The sequence below is a fragment of the Cryptomeria japonica genome, chromosome 4 (assembly GCF_030272615.1).
Source record: "Cryptomeria japonica chromosome 4, Sugi_1.0, whole genome shotgun sequence".
NCBI classification, from domain to species: domain Eukaryota; kingdom Viridiplantae; phylum Streptophyta; class Pinopsida; order Cupressales; family Cupressaceae; genus Cryptomeria; species Cryptomeria japonica.
The window spans coordinates 254988710-255006032 of record NC_081408.1 but is presented as its reverse complement, the minus strand read 5'-3'; the positions used below and the strand labels follow the sequence as shown (position 1 = coordinate 255006032).

Sequence of the window (17323 nt, the reverse complement as noted above, 5' to 3'; positions counted from 1 at the left end):
GGCATTAAAAGACTTCGGCATCTACATTTCAGGGCTCTTCCATCACTAGAGAAGATGGTCAAAGGTATTCCTAAACTTAACCATGTACATGATAATACTTGTAAAGATTGTGCTATGGGTAAAAACACTAAGGGTCCATTTCATAGTAGTGAAAGTAGGTCTAAAGAAATTCTAGATCTTGTACATTCATATTTATGTGGTCCAAAGTCAATTCCATCCCTAAGAGGATTTTTCTATTATGTAACTTTCATAGATGACTACTCTAGGAAGACTTGGATTTATTTCTTAAGGTCTAAAGAGTCTAATGAAGTCCTAGGTAGATTTAAAGAGTTTAAGGCTCTTGTAGAAAATTTATCTAGAAAGAGAATCAAAGTTTTAAGGTTTGATAATGGAGGTGAGTACACCTCGAGTAGCTTTCATGATTTCTATATTGAGGCACGGATCAAGAGGGAGTTTTGTGTTCCTTACAACCCTCAGCAAACTGGGGTTGCAGAAAGAAAGAACAGATCCATTGTTGACGCTGCAAAAGCCATGATTCATAACCAAGACCTTCAAACTTTGGGGGGGCACAAGCTTCTAGAACAGCAATGTATGTTCAAAACAGATGTCCTCATTGGATATTGCAGAATATGACTCCAGAAGAAGCCTTTTCAAGGATTAAGCCTGAAGTAAGCCACCTGAGAATCTTTGGTTTTCCAGTGTATGTCCATATTCCCAAGGACAAGAGGACCAAGTTGGAACCTTCTGGCAAGAGAGGAATATTTGTGGGCTACAGTGAAACCTCCAAAGCCTACCAAATTTACATTCCTAGTCAAAAGCAAATAGAAGTGAGCAGAGATGTCACATTTGAGGAAGATGTTGCATTCAGAAAATCAAAGGGGTCTTGTATGGAGATAGATAATGAAAATCATGACACTCCTCAAGACATGGACATTGATCATACTCTTGAGATTCAGAGGGAGTACACTGAACCTGTAGTAGATGATGATCCAACTGAATCTTTGGATCCTACTGATGGGCCTAGAGATATTGTTGTGAATTGGAAAAGACCTTTTGGGTGAGAAAAACTATGCAGGAGGCAAAACAGTTTGCAGCTCCCAGAGGCACATTCAGAGAAAGTAAAAGACTACAGAGATTCTCTAGCTATGTTGCATTGATGTGTAATCTTATTGAGACTGAACCTTCCAGTGTTGAGGAAGCCTCAAAACAGCAAGTATGGAAAGATGCAACGGATGAAGAGTATTAATCCATTATCAAGAATGATGTGTGGGATATTGTTCCTAGACCTGAGGGGAAGTCTGTTGTATCTTCCAAGTGGTTATACAAGATTAATCATGCAGCTGATGGAAGCATTGAGAAGTACAAGGCTAGATTTGTGGCTCGTGGTTTCTCTCAGAAAGAGGGAATAGACTATGAAGAAACTTTTGCTCCTGTTGCTCGCTATACTTCCATCAGGACCATCATTGCCATTGCAACAGCTAAGGGATGGAAGTTACATCAGACAGATGTGAAGACAATATCTCTCAATGGTGTGATTCAAGAAAAGGTCTACATTGAGCAACCTGAGGGTTTCGTGATTCATGGTAAAGAGTCTCATGTATGCAAATTGAAGAAAGCTTTATATGGCCTTAAGCAGGCTACTCGTGCATGATATGAAAGAATTGACAGATACTTAGTGGACTTGGGTTTCTGCAAGAATGATGCTGATCCGAATCTTTACTTCAAGGTAATCAAAAGTGAAATGTTGATCTTGGTACTATATGTTGATGACTTATTTGTTACCGGGGAAGATCATCTCATCCTTAGATGCAAGGAGTTGACTTCAGAATTTGAGATGAAGGACTTAGGACTCATGCACTTCTTTCTAGGTTTGGAAGTATGGCAGAGGCCTAATGAGATTATCCTAAGTCAAGGAAAATACACCATTGACATCTTGAAGAGATTTGGAATGTTAGATCGCAAGTCTATGTCTACACTGATGGAAACTAACTTGAAGAAATTGAGGGAAGCTGCAAATAGTTCAGATCTTGTGGATCCTACTATGTTCAGGCAGTTGATTGGATCTTTGATGTATCTAGTTAACACTAGACCGGATATTTGCTATGCAGTGAGTGCACTTGGTCAATTCATGCGTGAACCAAGACAAAGAAGTCTAATTGCAGCCAAGCATATCTTGAGGTATTTGCGTGGCATAGTTGGATATGGCTTGAAATATTCTTCCAGTGTGGACCTGAATTTAGAAGGCTATTCTGATTCTGATTGGGCAGGGAGAGTGAGTGATCGGAAGAACACCTTTGGTTGTTGCTTCAGTTTGGGATCTGCTATGATTTCCTGGTGTAACAGGAAGCAGTCTTCAGTGGCACTGAGCACCGCAGAGCCAGAATACATTGCAGCATGTGTGGCAACTCACGAAGCAGTGTGGCTTCGGAAGCGCCTTGCAGGATTGTTTGGACAATCATTGGAGTCTACCACTATTCATTGTGATAACCAAAGCTATGTGAAGCTCTCGATTAATCCAATGTTCCATGATAGAACAAAGCATGTTGAAATCTAGTAGCACTACATTAGAGATATGGTACAAAGGAATGTTGTTCAGTTGAGATACATTTGTACTGAGGAACAAACGGTTGACATTCTCACCAAGCCTCTTGCCAAAGTGAAGTTTGTGCATTTTTTAGACAAGCTTGGAGTTGTGGACAATGAAGCCCTTGCCGAGAGGGAGTCTCAGCATCAATGATTTCTTGAGATGTATTTTTTAATGCATTCTTCTCTATGAGAAAAGTTTGAGGTGCAAGCCCTTGTTAATGCATTCTTCTCTGTGAGAGAGAAGTTTGAGGTGAAAGCCCTTGTTCCACCCTCTGCGAGTAGGTATGGTGCATCCACCCTCTGGGAGTAGCCATGGTGGATGTCATGGGAGAAATTCCATGACTTGGCACTTGTGTTTATTCACCCTCTGGGAGTAGCCATGGTGAACGTCATCACGTTGAGTGACTCTGTGATGAGCACTTGTGTTCATTTGTATTTCCATACATGTGAGTAGCCATGATGGACCCACCCTCTGGGAGTAGCCATGGTGGATGTCACTACATGACTCAGATGTCGGGAAGGATTCATGCCTAGCTACGAGGGAGTGTTAATGTGATAGCGTTGGTCGATATCCTTTAGGGCTAAATTGTCTAATTGGCCTGATCGGCCTTAGACAATTTAGTTATACTGATTTTCTTATATTCATTAATATGTCGACTTCATATTGAACCGATCTTGTTAACAAATAATGATTAAGTAATGTCAATTAAGAAGTGTCTTTTGGGATTGAATCGGTTCTAATAAAGACGTGTTAAATATAAATATAATCAATCCCTATCTAAAGGTCGTGTTGATTACTAAGAGGCCGACTCTTGATCAAGTCGTGTTGGTTGATCAAGACGTGATTGATATAACGATCTATTCTCTCCATCACCTTTAGCAATCAAGTAGCAAGCAGATCGTGTCCTCTCCATAAGTATTGAATCATTCATACAAGCAGATCGAATTATCTTATCTTCAGTAGTTCGAGATATCCTACAGCAGTTCGTTGACAATCATCTACAGCAAATAGAAGACTATCTACAGCTGTTTGAGAACCAAGGAAGATCAATTGTATAAACAGATCATATATTCTCTATAGTGAATTGTTGCCATCCATATATATAGCTTCAAGTGTGAAGCAAAATCATTGTAAAGTCTCTTGACATAATTAAGATAATAAAGACATATTCATTGCTGGGTTTTTCACCTTCAAGAGGAAGGTTTTCCCAAGGTAAATTCTGTGCATTTGTGTTTGATTTACTGTCTATCTAATCTGATCACCAAAACTTAACAAAAATGACAGCACAAACTACATGAATACTTGCATAGATAATCCAAGCTATCGATTACTTTCTCTTATCTAAGAATGCTACAAGATTATCATTAAAAAGTTTTAAGACTAAGCTGAACCCCCACCAGCCCCAAAAAGCTAAGCCAATAGATAAGGTGCCACCAATGCTTCCATGAGTCACTCCACCTAATAGTATCCCTCTCTGGACCAGCAAATCACTATAGTTTCTACCCTATAGTAATAGCAAGACATGCAAGAGGAAAGTCACTCTCATTCCGCTAATGGATTTTATCTCTCTACTAAGCAATGATTCATCAACTTTAATTCTACATGCCTTTCGCATATTCATTTTGCACCATACTCTTCTCATCTAAGTCACAAGGTTTGAATTCGAGTTCTAGTTCGGCAACAATTAGATTTGCATGAAGTTCGGCAAGGATGAAAAAAACCGACATTAAATCCGTCATATATATATAATATTCCTAAACAAAAATAATTAAATTTAAATAAGTTAAATCTCATCACGTATTAACCTATTAATATTGTATTAAATTTATAATATGTAGACATTTGACACTTTTTATATATCTAATGTGTTATCTCCCTTAGCTAAAATTTGTGATTATAATTGTATGTGTTCAGAGTAGCTTCTCTTTTATTAGATTATTGTGTCTTTAAGGCTTATTTACTAGAGGGTGCATGAAACAAGTTTTAAATCCTTAAAAATTTTGCTGAGACTAGGTGCCGAGTCCAAGTCCGAGTCAAAAATCAGCTTGCCGAATTCAAGGCGAGTCTAGGTCTTGTAACATTCATTTAAACTACTTAGTATTATCATTGATAAAAAAAAATTTAAACCTAGATGCAACAAAAATAAAGTAAAATGTTATTAAAACACAAAAAAAAAAAAAAAAAAAACAGAAAACCTACTTGTAATTCCAATTTGCCTTTGAAATTCACCCAAAAATATCTTCTAATCTTCTTTCATCAATGCAAAATCATTGCAAATGTTGTGCTTGATGGTTGGGAGGGTTTAGTTGGCTTGGAGAGCAAAAGAGAACAGCAAAAATGATATTAGAATAACCTTTTTGGCAGCCGCAGGGATATATTTTTAGCAACCAAGTAAATTGCACAGACTCGTTGAGTTTTTTGAGCAAAACTTAATGAGTAAAACTCTTGAGATTTTGGTAGAAAAACTTGCCAAGCTAAAAACTTAGTGAGTGTTTCATCTATGGTTGTTATTATACTCATGATGGACTCAATGAAACTCAACATATATTCCACAAAAGCACACCAATCATTGCCAAGGTCTAATGTTTTGACCTTTTGGACCCTCTCTATATCAGCGCACCTCCATACACTCCAAAGATTGTTAACTAAGTTGCCGATTAGGTTTTGGGTGCAGGTACAAGTGTGGATATGGGAACCAGAACCAGGTATGAGAATTTTTTTTCACTTGGAATATTATGTTCAAAAAATCTAAATTATAAGAACAGTGATACTCATAATTTCCAAAAAAATGAATAGTTAGATACCTCATATTCATAATTGGAAAAAATGAAAATACTCAAGTCTCAAAATGTCGTTACAAAAGGAAAGTTCAAATTACAAACGATATTTAATATTCATATTCTTCTTCATTAGAAGCATCATGCAATATCAACATTTGGTTAAATTTCATTTGAACCACAATCAATTGGATTGCCACACCCACTAGTTGTGTCAAGTACAGAAGCTGGTTCAATTTCATTTTTCAAACATTTGACAAAATGCCAAATCATTAACAACACAAGGAAATTAATTTCACAAAACATAAACAAACAGCTGCTACATGTGCATAATGTAAATCAGCCAAAATCAATCTCATTAATGCTGATATAAAGTTTACGAACCCCGTGTTCACAAGTATAGCTGAAAAATGCAACTGAAATGATATTTAATTGCTTGCTTGTTGGCATATTCTGATATTAAATGCTGTCACAAAGTTATGAAGAGTGATATTGAGGTTTTAATGTATGAAACTATACTTCGGTACAGCCCTTGATACTTCCTGGGTGCTCGGGTTCGCTGTGGGTCCTCCTATACCCAAGAACCCAAGAAGAAACCAAGTTGTTCTAGCATTGTAACCGTACTAGGACCTTGGCTTGACTAGCAATACTCAGTAACAAAGTTAATTACCATGGTGATCAATGTCTTTCACTCCTTTACAACTCATCTCAAGACTATGTGTGAGGTGAATCAAGTCTTGACAACCTAATAGGGTGTTTTAAAGAAAAAACAGCTTTATTAAGTAGATGATATAAGAAGTAAAATACAATTATATATGGTAAAAAATGTAGACTACAATTCTAGTAGTAAATTTGAAGCAAATCAAAATAAAATATTTAAAATTTCGTGAACTTACCTTCGACGACTCCAACTTGAAGGACTTGAATATATCTTATGACATATGATGATTTCATTAATAAACTCAATCTGTGTGCCAAGTTGAGTGCGTGGATGGCACATAGTCTCCAAAATATGTATCAATAGCTCACCTCAACTAAATACATCTCAGCAAGTACCTTCAAAAATATTGCCCCTTTAGGGTAAATTGCAATGTTATTAATCAAGGGCCTATTTTTGCAGTCTTTCCATCTATAGAAAAATAGACACTCTTATTTCAACCCTGTTGATGCATGTTTCATGACACTCATCAACATAGAATAAAATACCAAGTATTATATCCTCTCTTGACCAAGGAAACCTAACGCAGGGGCACCCTGAATGCACCCTTTGAGTCAAATTATTGTCATTTATCAAATTTTGGTTTCTTTTGGTTTGATTGAGTTAATAAGGTCATATAAGACCATTGTGGGTCATTTAAGACCATTATCAAAAGATTTGGGTGATTAGATGTAGAAAATGCAAAAATTGTCAATGTTGCTCAAATAGTTGTCAAGCAACTTTTGTAAAAGTTGTCAAATTGATGTACTTGTTAAGCATAATGATTGGTTGATCGGTTGAGACAATTTATATGACTGATTTTTTTTTTCCTGTAACAGTCCAAAAGAAACACATAGTACAGTCTTGTAAGTTGCAGTACGGACTTGAAACCAATGGGAAAAGTTGAATACATGAGTCTACTTTCATCTTCTTTCAGTTTGGTGCAATTTCATTAAGATTGCATGAGTTATGCCATTTTTTGTGAGAGTAGGTCTGTTCTGAAACTAAGGTTTCCAGCAACACTAAAAAATTCATATCTCCCATTTGGTATGGTAAAAAATCCTATTTTTCTGTGAAAAAACTTTGTTTTGACATCTCATAAAGGATTCCTAAGTCTTCGTTCATTATCTTTCGGTCTGATACGAGTTATGGAGAACAATGTGATCTCTAACACTGTTGACAGAGTTAAATATCATAGTTGCTTGAGGGTTTGACAAAAGCAATGCAATATTTGATCATGGTTGGATGGGAAACCTGTGAGATGTGTTTATGTTGGGCTTCAACAACCCAAGATCTCCACTTTACATGTTGTTTTCATTGTTGAATGCCTATTAGGCCACTGTATCAATGTTTCCAAGTTGATTTAGGATCCATTTAGCCATTGTTTGAAATGAACCATTGTGTGAAAGGTGTTCAGTCAGTCAAGTGTGTTTAGGAGAAGTCCTTCTTCTGCATCATTTTGGTATCAGAGCCCAAAGATCTGGGCAAGGGAAGTTTTGGAAGTTTGTGTTTTGGAAGGATGGCTCTTACTAATGAGAAAGATAGGCAAAGGGCATCAACATTGTTAAATACATTGTTCAAAGTGGCAAAGAGGCTACAGGAAGAAGAAATGACAAAGAAAATACAGGAGGAAGAAATGGCAGCCGAGAAAGAAAGCAAGTTGGTAAAGGAAAGATTATTCCGGACTACCTACAAGTCCAAAGGTAAATGTTGTCATGTTGTGATTTCTAGATAACTGCATGAATAATATTGTTTCTGAATATATGGTAGACAAATTGGGTTTGGAAACAATATAACACCTCGTGCCCTATTCAGTGACTTGGCTTCAAACAGGTACCCAGGTAACCGTAAGTGAGCAATAAAAAGTTGAGTTTCACAAAAGCAGTTATAAGCATGAAATAGTTTGTGATATTATGCATTTGGATGTATGTCACCTAGTGTTTGGAAGGATGTGGCATTATAGCAAAACAGCGAAGCATAACAGCAAAAACAACACATATGAGTTGGAAAAAGACGGGAAGAAATATGCATTAACAGCCTTGAAGGGTGAAAGCACAGGAATTGAAAGCTTGTTGTTAAGTGAGAAGAAGGTCGTACGACAGAATGAAGCAAAGACAAACGAGGTAATGGTTGAGGTAACCACTTTTGAAAATACCACGTTGTTTGAAAAACCAGTTAAAAAAGAAGTGGAACAAAATTTCTTTGAATTTGCTCAAACTAATGAAAGTAATAGTGACGTTGATGTTGAAGTGGGTGATGTTCAGGAAGAGGAAATGATAGCACAAGAAGTTGTAGAGGACTCGAGGATAGTCCAAGGAGAGAAGTGTTGAATGTGTCATTGATGTCAAACCCAGCCAGTTGTTTTAATTGAGATCTCTGTTGCTGATGTTATGTGATCTTCTAGTTTAGCCCGTGGCATGTGGCAGTTATTCTTTCTCAGTTTGATCGTATCTTCTGGTTGTTTTGTTCTTGGCACATGGATGGATGCATTTCCCAGAATTGTTTTGCTAGGTGGCTACGTTTCATACTTCACAGAAAATGAGTTGGTAGCAGAATTACTTTGATGGCAGAAAATGTGTTTCAGATTTCACAGAAAATGAGTTTGTGGCAAAAGCACGTTTTTTTTCTTTCACTAATTTCTGACAAATTTTCAGTGGTTGGTAGCAGCATCGAATTGAAATGATCATATGTTCTTCCTGTAAGGTTAAGCATGGTCCGTTCTTTTTTAACGAATATTGTTGTGTTTAAAGTTTGATGAAAAATTTGTTTGGTAGAAATCGGACTGTTACTTACATGGCATTTCGTAGTCAATCTTCTACAAAGAATCGGACAAATGTGACCGTGTGTGGTCATTGCGACTTCTGCAGACAGTCGTTTCTTATTCTTCCAGGCTGTTCGTTTTAACGAATAGGATTGGACCATTTTTTTTGGCAGTATCGAAAAAAAAATTTCTTCAGAAGATGCTTAACGTAAGGGTTGAGGTGTGAATGTGCAGTAAAAGACAATATTTTTTTTAAGAATTTCTGATGCAGATTTTTGTAAGAGAATCTGTAATGTCCCGACGGCCTTCCCTCCGTAGATTCTCACCTCGTACGTAAAACCCCAATTGTGCTGCTCGTACGGAAACAGTCCGTACGGTGACTACACAGGCCAGTAAGGTGGCTGCACTCCACCCGTACAGCGAGAGGGACACTACTTCCCCGTACGGTAACAATGCCTCACCCATATGGTGAAGTCTACTTCACCTCTGTACGGTGTAACTGTATGGTTACTACTCCAGACCACGCGCAATATGTATCATACCACGTACTGCGCACGACAAATCTTCGGAAGCACTACAGAGGTCCACGCAAATACCACTTTGAATATATATATTTATATTAGTTTAGTGCACAAAATGAAAGCATTACAGATTCGGACCACGAGCAAAATAGGGTGAGGAGTGACTCCCACCGAAACTATAAAAACAGAATAGGGAGGATCTTGCACCTCCAAAACTGCAACAGAGCAGAACTCCAACTGGAATTCGCAAATACAAAGAAACATCAAATTCACCATACCTACAACTATGCCAAACTTGGCCTTATAAATGGGCTCCGGGAAGTTTCCCGAAGGGTTACAAACGGCCTACAACAATAGTTTATTATTTTATTAATTTGGCCCCCTTTATTTAGTAATTAAATTAATTAATTAAATAAGTCATTATGATATTATTTAAAATTTAGGACCACTTAATTAATTAACTTAATTAAGTCACTTTATTAATATTGGGGACATTACAGTCCTCTCGGCCCAAAGATTGCTTTCCCTCAAGCAATCCATAACTATCTTCCATCTGACAAGCTCCGGGACCCTAGACCATGCACGGATGCTGGTAGCCGTATCCGCTGAAACCTTGACGCCCCACCATGACTGCGAGCACCACCTGCAAATCCCCAATCAGCTTGAGCTGCTCCACTCTGATATAAACATTGCCCTGCTCGAAGTTGAGGAATAACTCATCAAAATCCAACTTGCTTTCTTCATATAGATGCCACTCACAAGGAGAGATGACAATCAAAGGGTAAACTTTGTATTCAACCAACTGTAGAGATTGCTCCTATAAGGGATCATTGCTAGAGTTCGAATCTCCATGAAGTTGATCAACCACTGTTGACTTGACAAAATTCATACAAACATTTTCATCCTTGCAGTTGTCATGAAAGTTTAAGTGTTCTCCACTTGAAGAAACAATTGTTGTCTTTGGCTTGTCCATATCTTCCTGTTGCTGGAGTGAACATGTGAACGTGTCCTCATCTTTCTTTGATTCTGATTGAGCTCCTAATTCAGGATCCAACTCCTCTTTTCTTTTCCTTACATAGTACCTATCAAAGGATTTGGTAGCCTTGATCTCCTCAGGTTCACTTGAGTATTCATCAAAGATTCTTATAACCTCCTCATGCACAGGTATACTTTTTCCTATCAGAACTAGATATTCTTGAAATGTCAGAAGACTCTTCCTCTTTTGATATTTGTTATACCACTCGGTGATTTTATTGGCAGCAATTTGATTATCCTTTCTTCCATTTTTGTAGTCATCCCAAGCATTCCACAGGCTGGCAGGATTTTGGCTCCGATACCACTATAATGTCCTGAAGGCCTTCCCTCCATAGATTCTCACCCTGTACGTAAAACCCCAATTGTGTTGCTTGTGCGGAAACAGTTCGTACAACAACTACACAGGCTCGTACGGTGGCTACACTCCACACGTATGGGGAGAGGGACACTACTTCCCCGTACGGTAATGATGCCTCACCCATATGGTGAAGTCTACTTCACCTCTGTACAGTTACTACTCCAGACCAAGCGCAATATGTATCGTACCACATACTGCGCACGACAAATCTCCGGAAGCACTACAAAGTTCCACACAAATACCACTTTGAATATATATATTTATATTAGTTTAGTGCACAAAATGAAAGCTCTAGAATCATATATTTCATCTAGGACTCGATTACAAATGTGTCTTCAAATGAAGGCATTACAGATTCGGACCACGAGTAGAATACGAAGAGGAGTGACTCCCACCAAAACTGCAAATACCAGAATAGGGAGGATCTTGCACCTCCGAAACTGCAGCAGAGCGGAACTCCAACTGGAATTCGCAAATACAAAGAAACATCAAATTCACCATACCTACAACTATGCCAAACTCATCCTTATAAATGGGCTTCGGGAAGTTTCCCGAAAGGTTACAAACAGCCGACACCAAAAGTTTATTATTTTATTAATTTGGACCTCTTTATTTAGTAATTTAACTTAATTAAGTCACTTTATTAAAATTGGGGACATGACAGTCCTCTCGGCCCAAAGATTGCTTGCCCTCAAGCAATTTGTAACTATCTGCCATCTGACAAGCTCCGAGATCCCAGACCATGTGCGGCTGTTCGTAGCCGTATCCACTGAAAGCTTGACACCACACCATGACTGCGAGCAGCACCTGCAAATCCCCAATCAGCTTGTGTTGCTCCACTCTAATATAAACATTGCTGCCCGACACAAGGTAGAGCGGAGCTTTGAGGTAGGAGATTTAGTTTACCTCTAGCTATAGCCGTACAGACAATCGTCCCTGAAGAAAAGTGGTGCCGATAAGTTGCGACCGTGCTTCTATGGACCCTACAGAGTGGTTCGAAGGGTGGGTGAAATTGCCTACAAGATGGAGCTTCCCAAGGGAAGTTGGATTCACGATGTCTTTCATGTCTCATGCCTTAAAAAGGCAATCAGACAACGTGTCACGGTTTCGGAGGAACTTCCGCCCATGGACAAAGAAGGAAAACTTATTATGGAGCCTGCAGAGATCATCGACGTCAGAGAGAAAGTGTTGAGGTCGCGTATCATCAAGGAGTATCTAGTTCGTTGGAAGGATCTACCGATTGAAGACGCCACCTCGAAAGGCGAACAGATCTTGGAGCACCCAAGTCTACAATTGCTTGGGGGCAAGCAATTCTTGGGTCAGGAGGACTGTAATGTCCCCAATATAATTAAATAATTTAATTAACTATTGTATGGCCCCGAATTTAAAAATAAAATCATTTGGGCCCCTTTTATTAGTTAAGTTTTTACCTTGCCCTATCCGCCCATTTGTAACCCTTCGGGAAGTTTCCCGGAGCCCATTTATATGGTCGAGTTTGGCTTAGTTGTAGGTATGCGAATTTGGTATTTTCTCTACATGTGCGAAATCCTATTGGAGTTCAATTGTCAGCCATTTCGGAGGTGGAAGATGCTCCTTACTTGACATCCGCAGTTTCGGTGGGAGTAACTCCTCACCCTACTCTGCTCTACTCTCAATCCAAGATTATTGTAATCTGAAGTGCTATCATTATTGAATCTGAATTTCTACTTGCATGTCTGGTATGTTCATTCCTGTGCCAAATTGCGTTAATCTGATTATATTGTCTACCTTGCACTACACAACATAATATTTTTGTGTTTCCCTTCGCATCTTAATACTGGAGTTGTTCGTACGCGAAGGAAAGTAGTTGGTGGTGAATCGGCAACCGTATTCATTGCACGAAGGGAAGAGAATTGATGTCGTACGGCCTCTAGACCATACGTTGGGTTGAAGGAAGTGACCGTACGGTCACATTCTTGTCGTACTGGCAGCATAACACCACCGTACGGTGGCTCGACTATGTCGTGGACTCACACCAAACCGTACAGACCAAAGGGGTTTGACTTGCATATGATTGTTGATCGTACATATCTTACAGCTTGGCACCAAACATCACCGTACGGTTGATGGTTCCGGCGCACAGCCCTTGTTGTAGCAGCCATTTGGACCGTACGCCTTTCTCCGTGGCCTTCGCATCTTGTTGGGGGAAATTGGAAGTTTTTGAGCTGATCGGTTCAGGTATACTACAGAATCTTGCAGTTTGAATGATTTTCTGATTTAGAAAACGGACCATGCCAGGCGTTTTGACTCTAAGTTGGAGTTAAGATTTTATCGAGCCATGCAATGTTTTTGAACGGGAGGTGATAGGTGTTCTTTGTGTCTATTGATTCTCCAAAATTTGGTTTTGTTCCATCTAAATGAGTTAATACGAAAAGTTTTGAAGTGATGGGCATCGAAATTACGGTGTGATTAGTTGTTGTGGATTATCTGCAAAAAGTTTGAAGATACTTGAGGCGAATTCTCTTAAAAAATCTGTTGAACAGTTCGTGAAAATGTGAAGTGTGGATTGTTAAAGGAGGAAATATTATTGAGAGTATCGATTGTGGAAGGCACACATTTATCAAATTTAAGTTTGATTTCTCTGATGTTTACTGATTATTGATTTTACAGTAATGTTTGTGATGGCTATTGGATGTTGCAGAGGCAGAAATTCTTCATGGTTTTGGAATATATTGGTATTCTGAGATACAACACAGTGAACTTTTGTTTTGAATAATGTCATCTCCACTAAGTGTGTTTCGTATGAGTGAGTATTTCTAATATATTGTGAATTTCATACGCTGTTGTATAAAACAGAGAGCTTTAAATTGTAAATCTTTCAAGAGAGAGTTCTTGATTCGAGGTTGATGCCTCTAGAGTTTTGAGCTGGTGCTCAATTAGAGTTGGAGCTCTTTGTAATTTTGGGTTGGAGCCCATTTTTGATTAGTGAATATCATGGTTTTTTACCCTGTTGGGTTTTCCACGAGATAAAAATTATGTGTCAATCTTTTCAGTTTAAGAAGTCTAATGTGTTTAAAGTACTGATTCACCACCCAAACTCGAATTTGGGGGTTGGAGCAAGTGTAGAAGGAGAAAATTGTGATTGAAGTATTCTAAATTCTGATTTTTCTCATGTTGCAGGCTGTTCTTTCATTTTGTACAGATTGTAATTCACATTTAATGATAGGATATGTTAGAGGATTGAGTTATCTTCCATTTGTATTTTGTTTCATTTCATTTTCATCAAGTTTTGAGTGAGATATTGCATTTTTACCATGGACTGCCATAAATAACTGGTTTTTTTCTTGTAACAGTCCAAAAGAAACACGTAGTATGGTCCTGTAAGTTGTTGTACGGACTTGAAACCAATGGGAAAAGTTGAATACATGAGTCTGCTTTCATATTCTTTTGGTTTGGTGTAATTTCATTAAGATTTGCATGAGTTATGCCATTTTTGGTGAGAGTAGGTCTGTTCTGAAACTAAGGTTTCCAGCAACACTAAAAAATTCATATCTCCCATTTGGTATGGTGAAAAATCCTAATTTTTTGTTAAAAAACTCCATTTTGACATCCCATAAAAGATTCCTAAGGCTTGGTTCATTATGTTTTGGTCTGATACAAGTTATGGAGAACAATGTGATCTCTAACACTGTTCACAGAGTTAAATACCCTAGTTGCTTGAGGGTTTGACAAAAGCAATGCATTATTTGATCATGGTTGGATGGGAAACCTCTGAGATGTGTTGTGTTGGGCTTGAACAACCCAAGATCCCCACTTTACATGTTTTCATTGTTGAAAGCCTATTAGGCCATTGTATCAATGTTTTCAAGTTGAACTAGGATGCATTTAGCCATTGTTTGAAATGAACCAAAACCTCAAATGCTAAACAATGTGATCAAATAAGGTAACCCCAGCGTTTACAATGTGACTTTGCAATGGATAGACTCAGTGAATGATGCAATTTGCTATTATCACAAAGGGACTTACTCTTTTCATTGGAACTAGAATACTAAACTAACTTGGACTTCAAATAAGAGGCAAAAAGGTATTGTAAGAGAATCTAATCTAGGAACCTAAGGACAGTGATGATAATGGATAATGTTTAGATAGATGGATTCCTTATAGAACTACTTTTTACTTAACCAGAGATAGCTCACAACACCATAGAAAGAGTGCAATCTTCTATGGTAGTGAAAGATTTTCAAATTGAAAACATCCATTCAAATACCCAATGTTGGCACAATCCAAATGAATATCCACAATCAAACTATTGCCAAAGAAGGTTTAGACTAACCATACACTGCAATTTGCAATCAACAAACTACAAATGGTATGAACCAAGGAATTCTATCAAATATCTTCAAATTTCACCATATCTTCAATGAAAATTATGTATCAATTTCAACATAGTCTTGCAAACAATTTATAATCTCCTCCTACTACTACTACTGCTTGCTAAAGAACTATCAACTTCTCTTCTAACTATTAACCTTTACAAATGAAAAGGGCAAGCCTTTTATAGACTCATTACAAATCAAGGGCCTAGATTGATTGTAAATCAACAATCAAGATAATTCTATGAAACCCTAAGTTGAGGTAGTTGAAGACAACAAAATGGTTGGGGATTCAATTGCATGAAATAAACATAAAACACAAAGAAATCATAAAAACATGCAAATAAAACCTTTATACCTCTTTCTTCTCCCCCCGATTGAGCCTTTGGTGAAGTGAAGAATGTGCCCCTTCCTCACTTGATTGGATTGGCTCTTTTGATAGATTGTGGATTGCTCTCCACTACACAACAAAAGGGATTAGGTGGATAGATGAATATGATTGAAAGGATTTGGCTAAGTGTGGGATGATTTGGGCATAACGAGGGAGCAATGGATGATTTGAGCTCTCAAACTAACAGCATAAGACTACTTGGATAATGGATATTGAAATGAGGGAAGGAGACCCCAATTTATAGATTGGAGGAGATCCAAAGGAAAGGCCACGATTGGTTTGGAATGAAGGGCTGAGATTGAAAGAAAGTGGGAGAGGATTGAGAGGACAAGGTGTGGGATTCAAGAGATTTTCCATAAAGACATTTCTTGTCTCCACAATCCTCAAGTACATGGGGAAGAGATCCCCAACTACATTGGAAGAATAAAAAGAAATTAAAAATTCCCTGGGGGAGGGCAAAGGAATCAAAATATTCCTGAATAATAGATTGTGTGGGAAGAATAAAAGAATAAAGGAATTAAAAATTCCTTGGGAAGAGAGGGCATGGGGATATGCAAAGGATTTGAAATCATTTGACATGACCAAAGTTGGTGCATTTAAGGTTTGGAGAATGAGATGGGAAAGCCATTTATGGCAAAGAGTTGACCCATCCCTAAGGTGATTAGGGATGTGCAAATGATTAAGGGTACTGATTAGGTGGCTTAATGAGGGATTAGAATGCAAGTGGGAAAGTTAGGAGGATGGGACATGAGGAGAGAGAATGAGTGGAGGAATATAAAGTGGAGGACATGATAAGCATGATTAGGGAAGAATTAATTAGGCTAGATGAAGATTAGGAAAAGTGATTTGTAGGAATCACATAGTTAAATTAAAATTAATTCACTGATAGGAGTTTTAGAAGAAATAATGAGGTGACTTTAGAAGAATGAGAAAATAATTAATTTTCATATATTAATTATGAAAGGCTATAGTGATAAAATTAATTAAATTTGATTTAATTAATTTTAAGAAGAATGGGATAAACATAATTAAATTAATTAATTATGTAGGAAGGCTTAAATTAATTAAATATTAATTTAATTGATTTTAGATATCTACAATAGTCACAACTACCACCTCCTTACATTTTATATCTTCTAATGAGAAAATTACAAGTCCTTAAATGCACATCCTTTTGAGGAAAAGGACAAATGAAAATTAACATAGCCTTAATGACACAATTTACAAGGAGTAGATGATGACATTTCATTCAATGCATCCACATGTCCACCTGTTCTTCTTTAGATGAGTCAAGTTCGATAAATCTGGACATGTTGACCTTGATTTGTTGGATTGGTTGGAGATGAGTAGGGACCACATCAGCTTGCATACCTTGTTAACTTTCTTCTTTGTTCATCTTTGTTCGTCTTTTGTTCTAACTCCACTTCAATATCATCATAAAGAAGTCTCTACATCTCCATCAATATCTTTTGATGCTCAACATATATCTCCATTAGATGAGTTTCTAACTTTGATCAACTCCTTTGAAACTTCACAAGGCTTTCCTTGTCTTCTCCTTTCACATTGCATGTTCATACTTCGCTATCTTCCTTTTGATATCTTGGATGTCCTTGATCTTCTTGTTGTTTTCCTCCACCATAGAGCAATTCTTCTTCATCACTTTCTTAAATATCTTCTTGAAGTGTGAATCTTGATGTTGGCTTCCTTCACATTGTTGCCTTCCAAGTTGTTTCATCTGCCTTCTTTGAACCTAAGCATCCTGCGCTAGTCCTCTTTCATGTTATGAAGTCTCCTTGTGTTGTAACCTTGATTTGCCATTCACCTCCTTGCCTCAATCCCGAAAA

General features: G+C 37.8%; 1 protein-coding gene across 3 annotated transcripts in view; it reads right to left on the bottom strand.

Annotated features, from left to right (window-relative positions):
• The window catches only part of LOC131065551 (uncharacterized), a 247724-nt gene that overhangs the window by 146513 nt on the left and 83888 nt on the right, over nucleotides 1–17323 (bottom strand). The gene's annotated exons all lie outside the window — the stretch shown is intronic.